Source organism: Lolium rigidum, chromosome 6 (genome assembly GCF_022539505.1).
Source record: "Lolium rigidum isolate FL_2022 chromosome 6, APGP_CSIRO_Lrig_0.1, whole genome shotgun sequence".
NCBI classification, from domain to species: domain Eukaryota; kingdom Viridiplantae; phylum Streptophyta; class Magnoliopsida; order Poales; family Poaceae; genus Lolium; species Lolium rigidum.
In genome coordinates, this window is record NC_061513.1 from 226,741,642 (window position 1) to 226,752,458 (window position 10,817).

Below are 10,817 nucleotides of genomic sequence, written 5' to 3' on the forward strand. Positions count from 1 at the left end.
ATTCAAGTTGATAAACAAGGTCTAGACATATATATTCAAACCAGAAAAATCATGTATATATCTATACCTAATAATAAAGGAAAATGGATTTCTCCCTTGGTCGTTTGCCAGCCTTACGAAACAACCCCTGCAGTTCGAAAGAATTACTGAATTGCCACCGCCAAGTACATAATGTTTATTTCACCTGAGCTTGATCCCCACCGCAGTACCACCGGTCGCCGGCGCCGCTTGAGCTCGCTTCTCACACCCGCCTCCGTCCCCGGTGGCGAGCTCCCTCCCCACTCATGCTTCTGTCCCCGTTCGCCGGTCACACGCGAAACACGGGGGCGCTCACCAAACAGGAGCCGGCTATTCGCGAGCAATACGTGGGCGTGGCGTAGAGGGCCGACCGTCCCGTCATTGGCCGCAAGGAAAAAAACCCACGTTTCCTTCGTCTCCAGTGGAGAGCTCCTACACTTGGCCATCGCGGGGCGCCGCCGACAGCCGTCTCTTGTCTCCCGCATATCTGCCGCGGCACCTAATCTCCCGCAGGCACTCCCTCGTCGCGACCCCTCTCACCGGTTGGCCGTCAGCTGCAGGGAGGGAGGGAGGCGACCGGTGGTGGAGAAGGAACGTCGGCGCGCGGCCATTGGGCTCTACCTCTTGCTCGAGCTGGAGGTAGAGGACGGCGCCGGCGGGAGCGGATTGGAGCAGCATAGGAGGCAGGCGGCCCTTGTCCCAGTGGGCTGTCAGGTGCGCATCTGAGGAAAGGAGGGATGCGGCCAGTGGTGGAGAAGGAGGGCCACCGGCCGCTGGGCTCTAGCACGACCATGAGCTGGATGTAGAGGAGGGGATCAGCGTCGCGCAACAAAGGAAAAGGATGCGGCCTGGGTCGGTGTTTTTTCTGCTATACTGAATTTAGCCGCTTGATGCTGTTGTTAACTGAATTTTGGGTTGTTCGTACGTGCTCATTGCTATGGTTGAGAGAAAATGAGGGGAACAGGTGGAGTTGGCGGAGGCTTGTGAGGCTGCTATCTTGGTGGATGCCGCAGTAGATCCCTCTTGTGCGCGAAAGGCGATTTAGCCATGCTCCCCACCACGCATTGGAGCGCTTCCTCTCTAAGGGCATCTCCAACCGCGCGACCCAAACGGACGCGCTGGGCCGTCCGTTTTGGGCCGTTTGCGTGGCCGAACGGACACCCGGACAGCGGCCCGCGTCCGCGTGTCCGTTTGGGTCGCACGCTGCGCCCAACGCGCGGACGCAGCGCATTGGTAATAAAATAAAATAGAAATGAAAATAAAAAAGGAAAAGAACAAAACATAAATTTAAACTAGTTGGTCATTAAACTTAGCCCTATTTTGGGCAAATTTTACACAAAAGAAAGCCCTATATGGCTTTAAACTAAAAAAAAAGCAAACCCTAGCCAGGGTTTGCGAGCTCGCGGTGGCCGCCGGCGATGCTACCCCCGGTAGTACTCGTCATCGTCGGCGTCGATGACGACGACGCCGCCCGGCGGCGACGCGCGCTGTTCCGGCTCGACACGCCGGAGGGCACCGGGGACTCCGGCCGGGGGTCCCACTGCGCCCTTTCCCGGGCGGAGTGCGCGTTCGGCGGGCTCGCCGGCCCGCGCGGCCGTGCCCTCCGCGCGGACTCCTGTCGGAGCTGCTCCTCCGCCCGCGTGGACGGGCGCTCCTCCTCCGCCGGGCGCGCGGCCCGGCGCTCCTCCTCCCGGAGCGCCGCCCGACGCGTAGCGGCCTCCACCGACGGCGCGCCGGCTGGAGGAAGGCCCACGCGTCCGCCCGGGCGTCCTCCCGGGCCTTCTCGGCCGCCTCCTCCAGGCGCGGAGGTGCGCGAGCGTCTCGGCGAGGAGCGGCCATTTGGCCAGCTCGTCGAGGTCCTCGCTGCTCGCGGGACGCCGCGAGCGCCGCCTGCAGCTCCGGGTCGTTCTCCTCCTCCCGGGGCTGCGGCTGCGGCCGCGGCCGGGGCCGGGGCCGGGGCGCGGGCTCGTTGATGTAGAGGCCGCCGGGCGGCGGCCAGCCCGCCTAGCAGCCGTGCTCGGCTGCGCGCGAGGCCGCGCCGTCGCGGATGTGAAGCACGTGCGCCGCCGCGCATCGTGCTCCACCTCGAACCACAAGTCCCGGTTGGGACTTGCGTCGCCGTACGCGGGGTCCTCGCCGGAGGTCCGCCGGCGGCCGAGCGCGGCGCCTCCGGATCTCGGCGTAGCGGGCGCGGCCCGACGCCGGGATGGGCGGCACCGGAACCCGATCCGGGCTCGGGTGCCGGCCGTGGGGAGGTGCACGTCCCCCACGGCATTGGGACGCCGGCGTCCCGGAACATCCGCGCCACCGCTACGGTGACGTAGATCCGGTCGCGTTCGGGCGTCGCCGGCGGCCCCATGGCGAACGGCGCCGGCGCGACTGGCCGGCTGCCGCCGGCCTCGTGGTCGTTGGCGGATGGCGAGAACTCGCGCTTCGGGGCCATGGCGGCGCGGAAGCTTCGAGCTCGCGCGTGCGGCCGGAGTGGAAAGTGGGGACTGGATAGGGACAGTCCACTTCCCCGGTCCACATTTAATAGGACTGGGGCACCGACAGGTGGGCCAGCCACGCGGACAGGGCGGACACGCGAGGACGCCGCGTGCCATCCGCGGCCACGCAAACCCGGCCCAGATTTGGGCCGGGTTTGCGTCGTTCCGGACGCCGCGGCCGTCCGCTTTTGCGGTGCGTCCCCGCGTTGGGCCGGGTTTTTGTCCGGCTGGACCCATCCGGACGCGCGGGCGCGGGATGGGTCGCCCCGTTGGAGATGCCCTAAGCGTACCATACAAGCACTTTGGGGCAGTGCGATACCTGTTGCTCCTCCTTTATGAAATTGTATCCGAATCATTCAGGTATAATGCTGAACTAGATTTAGATGTGCGCCTTGGCGCACGACCCCGTAAAAATCGAACGATTTACATGTAAAAGAAAATACGTTTTATAGAATTTAGAAAGCAAAGTTAATAAAAATTGAACATGAAATCAGAATGGAACAACAATGCTTATACACAATGAGGGAAATATCAAAATATATTAACACTCTTATGATTTTTTAGAGACAGATAAAATAAAGCTAATAATAACAAAAGTAACATCTAAATAAGCTCGCCGCAAATCAGTCTTTGAAAGCCACTACACACAAAAAAAACCTAATTCTAATAGTTAGTTGCACCGCCGAAAGGTGCACTGCAACATAGCTTCTACTATGACACCGGGCAGGATCTCGACAGTCTGGAGCTCTAGAGGCTCCATCTTGACGGCCTCCATTAGTCTCAACAAAGCAAATAAATATTATAATTAGAGCAACATTAAGAACACCACATAATAAAAAAATGTTGGAGAACAAAGGAAATGTTATACTAATATTGTAATCAGATGAAAGTATTTGTAAATCAAGAGTACTATTTACACTTAGATATAGCATAAGAAGAAACCCAAGCCTCAAGAGTTGCCTCCATAGGTGAATAAATAAAAATGTAGGTAGTTTTAAACAAGCATTAGCTGATATATTATTAGAAAATATATAATTAGTTTTGTAGGAGTTTGATAAAGGATATAGATTTTGTGTCCTACCGAGACCAAAAAATCGCTAAGTATATGTTCTCAAAATGATATCAATAAATGAATAGGTGATGCCATCTATCAGAAGGAAAGCACCGGAGGTCTTACTTGCGGATGATGTATACTAACTATGCTCGAAGGACAAAAAGTACCCTAGTTATTCTTGCTACATGTGCTCGAGGGCACACACTCAGCCTCGACAACAATCTATTGACAAACCCAACAGGGGTAGTGTTGAACATATGTAAATAGAAAGAGTTGAACCAGATTGTGTGATACAATGCTAATAGCTAGACATGATAAACATAGGATTCAACCATTAACTATGTTGCAGATCAAAAGACTAAAATAGAATATATGCAATATTAATTTTAGAAGCAAGAAAATGAATTATGAATACCACGTGTTAGCAGATAAAGAAAATACAAGGCAATATGAAAAAATCAGGTAAAGCAAAAAAAAACTTTTGCTAAATGAATGCGTTCTTTGTAGACTTGAGATATAAATTGACTATATGATACAATTAGTCGAAAACCGTCAAAATCCAAAGCATGGTAAGCTGGTTATATTTAAGGGTGCGCCTTGATGCACGGTCCGTGGAACTCGTGTCGGTGCATACTCGATGCACACTCTGAAAAATTAGGCCAGTGAATGATTCCTATATTAACTTAATTAGTTGTTGCTGCTGCGAGTGAACTCTAGCTGTTACTGCTCAATTTAGTTGTGTTCTTGCGTGCCCACAGAAGTGATGCGGTCCAGCTTTCCTTCATCAAAGTGAAATTCAGGAGCTTCTTCGTGCAGATTATTTGGCTGAAACATGTGACCTTAATACTGAAATATATTAGCTAAGCCGCCCTTGAAAGAGATCCCTGTCAGCGTCACCATGAAATGCAAAAGTCTTTTTTATTAACCTAAAAATCTTCATTGCATTTAGTCTTGAACATATATACTTATACCAGTTCTGAAAAAATCTCAGTGTAAAGGCGGTTTCACAAAACATGATTGTACTTATTGTGTATAAACCTAAGAGGGTGTTCCTAACAACAATTTTTTTAGTACTTCCTGAAATGGCATTGGATTCATTTTTCAGAGTTTTGAGCTATACCAAAAAGTATTTATCTATGCAGGTCCAGAACACCAAGGAAAGTTTGTTACCCAATGCAGAGTATAGAAATTATACCAGACAAGGTAATAGAATTGGATAGGAATATTAGAAATATGAAGAAAGGCTTACGACGTAGATAGGAAAAATAATCAGTGAACATAGTTTACATCTCCATGTCTCTGGTTCTGCAATATAGAATTTAGAAACAACATACAATAGGGAGCGTACCCAATATGAAATGCAGATAGAACTATGGTAGACTCAAGAATTTTCGAAGGGAAAATAGTGTACATATAAGAGGGGAAAGTCAAGGAAACTGACCATACAACACAACATAAGAACCAACAATGATAGCTTGAAGATATTCGCCGCTGATACTCACTGAGTTAAATAACATCCATTATGCTAAAATATTTGCAAGCAACTGGATACGCTTCATTTTTGTTCTTTTGTCCTTCTATAAGATAATGCAACAAATTAGCTTCCTGGACAAAACAAATACTAAACTCAGTCTTAAGAAACGATATATCCATGTAGCTCAAGAGTTTCATTTTCCAGTAGGAACCATTTTCCTTAGAAAACTGCAACTATCTAGCATCTGATTCAAGCATCCCTTCTACCATGAACAGAGAATTGGCTTTTTTTTAGCCTGAAATGATGAAGGAAAATAATTTGTAACTTAGATTAGATACCAAATATTTATATTGCAAGGTAAACATAGTAATCTGTAGATGGAAATAAGACGGTTTCAAAAATTTAACACCTCTCCTGCTGCCACATCATTAATCATGTAGAAGCAGATGTATGCGATTGGTTCTAAAACAATTCAGTAGCAAACTATACAGAACTAAAAGACCATCAAATTAAAAAATAAAAAGTGGACATTGCCAAGAGAATGAAGAGAAGTAGATAAAAATGGTCTGCACAAAAGTGACGGATTACAACAAAAATATAAAAATAAATATCCATTTTTCTGGCCATCTATTTTCGCTCTTTTGTTCTTAAAAGGTATATGTTTGCTAGGAATTTCTAGTTCTGCACTATTGATACCTAGAAATTGAAAAAAAATCCTTATAATGAATTTCAGGAGCCTATCTCTAGTGTCTACTTACAACTTAACAATTGAAATGTTCATCAAGCACATGTTGTGCAACTGGAAATGAATATAGAATGAAACTATTGCACCTTGTGATCAGACCTACCATTGTCTGTGACAAAATTCAATGCCTGCTAGGCAGATGAGCACAATAACCCGCAACATTCAAGAAATGAACATCTTATCTAAAGTCTAAACCGATATGTAAGCCAAAAAAAAACAATCTGAAAGTGATGATATTTAGAGAAGTGTCCTCACCTCAAGTAGATTAAGACCAGATTGCCATCTAAGTTCACGAAGAAGGTAGTGGTGTTCGCGAGATACAACAGCTTTTCTAAGTAGCCCAAGATGGTCATTGTAGTGCGCAACTGTAACTTATACCAGTGCAGGATCTGGTATCTCGTCGTCCTACACATACAACAGAAGCAAACACCAAAGAGTGGTGCCAGAGATGCATTTACTGCCATTTCAGTCATATATAACACACATATCGAACCTTATATGCTACCAAATCATGTTGTCAAACTCTATACATCTAAGGAATAAAAAATCTAATGAACATGTAATAACCAGGAAAACATCTTTAGCAAAAGCAAGATTTGTAGAGAACATAAGAACCAATAAGAAAATAAGAGATAAAAAAGGAATGTGCACGAAATGGTTAAAAAACATAAGGTATATCGTTATTAGAAACAAAACATGTAGGGAATGACCTGGGAAAAAACCATGTACTGAAGAATTAACACACGGTGGTCGTGCAGCGAGGGGAAGCAACTACCCATCAGACAAACGCTTGCAGCAATATCTACAACATCAACACAACCTGGCAGAAATAAAAACACAGTTTAGGCTATATATAAAATATATGCAGAGTTATACCAAGTAAAGGACCCTGATGAGCAGCAGAATCAAGCATTGTAGGAAAATTGCGCAGATAGAGCAACAACCATCAGGAAAACATGGCTACATTAGCTAGTACAGTTTAGGATTTTCTTGAAGAATCCATCATTTGTTCCACTCGTCATTGCCAAGGAACACCACCACCGGCTGCAACTTCCTGTCAATAGTAATATTAGCTAGGATTTTCTTCAAGTACCTTGTAAGCCATAGATAGAAAAGGATCTGCACAAACACATATGTGATTCTTTGTTCCTTTGAGAGAGAGAGAGAGAACCTGCTGGTATTTGAAGAAGAAAAAGCAGAGGAGGGCAGACTGCTAGTCTGCTGGCCGGCGTCGTAGGTGACAACGAAGAGACGGAGTAGGCCAGCAAGCCGAGCACAACGCATCCGAGATGTGCAGGACGACAGAGCCCGACCGGTCGCTGGAACGCACAACGCGCGGAGGCCATGCGATCCTTGGCTGCGCTGCTCCCGTCGGGCACCGGCCACTCCTTCCGAACCAGCGGCTGCGATGCGGGGTAGAACGGATGTTGTGGCGTGGAGGAGGCGGAGGCGGCACGACATACATCGAGGGTGCCTGCTCCTGCCGGATGGCGGCGCGAATCACGAACCGAGTGATTCCTCGTGTGACGTAAAGGCACCAAAATTCAGCTGCTCCAAAGGACAGATCTGTACAACACCCACATAAAAATATTAGGTTTCTCATCCAATTTATACAATAGAACTATAAAGAAAATAAAATCAAGGAAGACAAGAGATCATATAGAGAGAATCACAAAAATATTCGAGAGAACCAGAGAGATCAGATCTGAATCATCTGATGCAAAAAAGGTGAAAAATGGAACTATAGTCAGATGCCTAAATAGGAGCAGATAGGCTTGTACCTTGCTTACCTAATGATACATGCTTTCCAGCCTACCAGCTTCCGATTCCAACTCAAAGTTATAGGACTTGACAAGAAATAAGAAATTAGATGGAAAATTTCAGGCAACTAAATACAATAATCTAGCAAAGAAGAATAACTGAAAAGCAGATATTTCATTGGTCTGGTTATACTATATAGTCCCAGAGATTAGTATGCAAGCAATTAGCAAGTAGAAAAGCATCATAGACCCGCTAATCTATCTGAACTGAAGCTACAACTTCTTGCACTCTGACCTCAAGGTCTCCTGGCCATGGATTCTGGACAGCAATCTGTGCACGTGTATGAACAAATACCCATATAATATAACCTGCACTAACTATAATGTGCAGTTCTCCTTTTTAGTTTGCAGAGATTGATGTTCATGGACCCAATACGATAAAAGCTGAAAGTGTGCATATTCCAACTGATATAGAAAATAAGATGTGCAGCTGCAGTTTGTTGCAATAGAGTTTAACACGTTAATACCTTGCAATAATCTGCACTTATATGATTTGCATATAGCAGATAATTTCATATATAGCGAACAAAAAAAAGGTGAACATTTATAACTATCACTAATAGGAAATTGATATGTAGTAGCCGTGCAATCTCAATTGATATGTAGTAGCCGATTAACCAAGTGACTAAACCCTCTAGTAAATATCAACATAGTCAAACTACTGCCTACACAACACGTCTGGATTTACTCGAAGGGATTTTCCATCCAGCGCACATCTGCATGCTCAAGCCACTGCCCACACAATCAGCCGAACAGTAAAAAGAAAGACAATGATTTTTAGCAAGAATTGATCTAGGAGGGGAAGAAGTAGCTCACCCAGCCGGAGGTTCTTGAGGGTGGGTGCGGCCTTCACAGGCAGGCCAGAGCGGCAGGAGGTCGTGGACGTTGCCGCCAGTAGTATCTCGGGGAGGCGGCCGAGGAAGTCGCCTGCAGGACCTCCCCATGAACGCCGGCAGCAGAAGCTCGGGGAGGCGACCAACAACTCGCCCTCCCCGCCTCCCCGCCCCCAGCCATGCACCAACATAGATAGAACATAAATACTGCAGTTTGCAAATACTAATAGAGGAACTAATGAATTGCTGACATTGCAGTCCAAGAAATGAAAGTCCTAAGGGGATTTTTTTTCAAGGTTTTGCTGATGTCGCTTGAGGAAAAAAAAGAACAGTTCCCTGATTTTTTCATCATGAATCTCAATAAAAATGTAAACTGTACATTATGGAGCCTGAAATTGCAATCTAGTAGGAAGTGTGCAGTTACTACAGATTTACAAGAAACAAACGCCATAATAACAGTTTCGGTAGCAGAGCTTATCCACAGGGTGAGGGCGGCGAGGGACGACGATTGTAATGTTGGGTACTGATTAATATTGTCGCCAGGGACAAGAAGAGAAATTCAGAGAGCAGAAGCAGCGCGCGGTTCCGAGTCGGGTGCTATACCTGGATGCGCTGGGCGACGGTGACGATGCGCTCGGAGGGGAGGCGGCCGGGGACGGGCGGGCGGCGGATGGTGCGGAAGCGAGCCTTGCAGTAGGGGCAGAGCGACTCGACGCGCGCCCAGGCCATGATGCAGACGAAGCAGAAGTGGTGCGCGCAGCAGTCGAGCTCGCCCCGGATCGCCCGCCGCGAGTCCGTCAGGCAGATGCCGCACGGCACGCCCTCGGCCGCCTCGGCGTCGTCGTCCATCCTGGCCTTTCCCTTGGACACCGACGACGGGGGCGCGCTGGCGAGCGCTGGCGCCGCCGCTCTTCTCTGTGGCTAGCGAGCGCAGGCGCCGCCAAGCGAAGGGCACGCGCGGGGATTGGCGACCTTCGTCGGTGGCGGCGGGGATGGGACGAGGCGTTGCTGATGTGAGGCGATTGGACGAGGAGGCGAGCGGATTGGGAGAGGAGGAGGCGACAGGATTGGGGCTAGGTTTTCATCAGCGCTTTTATTTGACAAACAAACGGCTCGGATGGACGCGGGACTCGTTCCCAGATCGAACGGCGCGGAATCGCCCCCCAACGAGCGAGTGCCAGGTTGCTTGCGTGGATACGCTGTGAAGCCCCCTATGGGGGGCATCGTTTATACCTTTAGATACTGTAGTTTTAATTGTTGCTTTACAAAATCTCATGCAGGCAATATTTGATGTGTTTTTTTGTGGATGTATGATGTTGTAAATGTTATCACTCAAGAATCAAGGAAATTGTACTTTGTTGGTTTTGACTCGGTAGTGTGAATCTCTTGCAAAAATCTACTGAGCTGAGCTCTTTTCCTTGAGGACTATGGTGCAGTTTTGCTGGAGTATTATAAAGCTTCGCTTAGACAATATGAGCTGATGTGTGGAGCACATCCATCTTCAGCATCAATGGCGATCTCATCCACCGGCGCGGTCGTTGGCTGGCTACACGCCTACAAGCATGGTATGTATACGAAGATTGTTGTAGTGAGGCATGTCTTCAGCAATTTCTGACATTGCTAGCAAAATTGTATATTGTACGCTCCGATGCCTGGCACTGTTGTCTCCTCGACGACTCGGATTTATTTGTATGTCTGCTGCACTTCAATTCAAATATTGCAGTAATAAAACATGGTAATTCATTTTATAGTCCGTGGCAACGCCGCGTCAATTAAATAGGAACCGAGGGAGAGTTTTTTCTACAAGATGATGCAATATTTTCGTGGGATCTGCGGAGAGGGTACTGCACGATACAAATTTTTACCAGCATACTAATTCACATAGCTGAGTGGATATACTGTTTGCAAAATCTGCACTATTAATGCTTTACGCAATACATTTTCCACGGAAATTTTTATGATGATAGATCAGCCTCAGAAGAAAATGATCAACAATTCAATTGAATATAACTATAGGAATGAAAAGTAAATCATATGCGAATTAATCTTTGCACACGGTTGTGTGCCACGACAAGAGTACCAAGGAAATGTAAAAATAGATGACGTAATTCAAAGTGCACACTGATAATCACATGACATCTTACCATTAGTCATGTTAATGTCACAACCTTCGTCGATTGTCCAGAATAGAGATCTGTCATCACATATAATTAGTAGCAGCATTTGCGTAAATGTTTATCCCAGTGCAACGCATGGGCATTTTTACTAGTCTACCCCTAAAACCCTAAACTCTGTCTTATGAAGTCAATCATGAAGAGAAGTGGTTTTGGGTTTCAAACATGGAAATTTCAAGAACCTCCCGAAAGCTTCATTTTAGAGTGACTAAG

General features: G+C 47.3%; 1 long non-coding RNA gene across 4 annotated transcripts; it reads right to left on the reverse strand.

Annotated features, from left to right (window-relative positions):
• Positions 1–2,997: 2,997 nt before the first annotated feature.
• On the reverse strand, positions 2,998–9,051 carry LOC124668487. 4 transcript variants are annotated; one of them, XR_006991714.1, is made up of 3 exons: positions 7,559–9,051; positions 6,949–7,343; positions 2,998–6,831 (listed from the first exon to the last, which is right to left on the reverse strand). It is a non-coding gene; the product is annotated as an uncharacterized LOC124668487 (long non-coding RNA). The 4 variants fall into 4 exon arrangements; XR_006991715.1 differs by having other exon boundaries at positions 2,998–5,327; positions 6,033–7,343; XR_006991716.1 differs by having other exon boundaries at positions 2,998–7,343; positions 7,568–9,051.
• Positions 9,052–10,817: the final 1,766 nt, after the last annotated feature.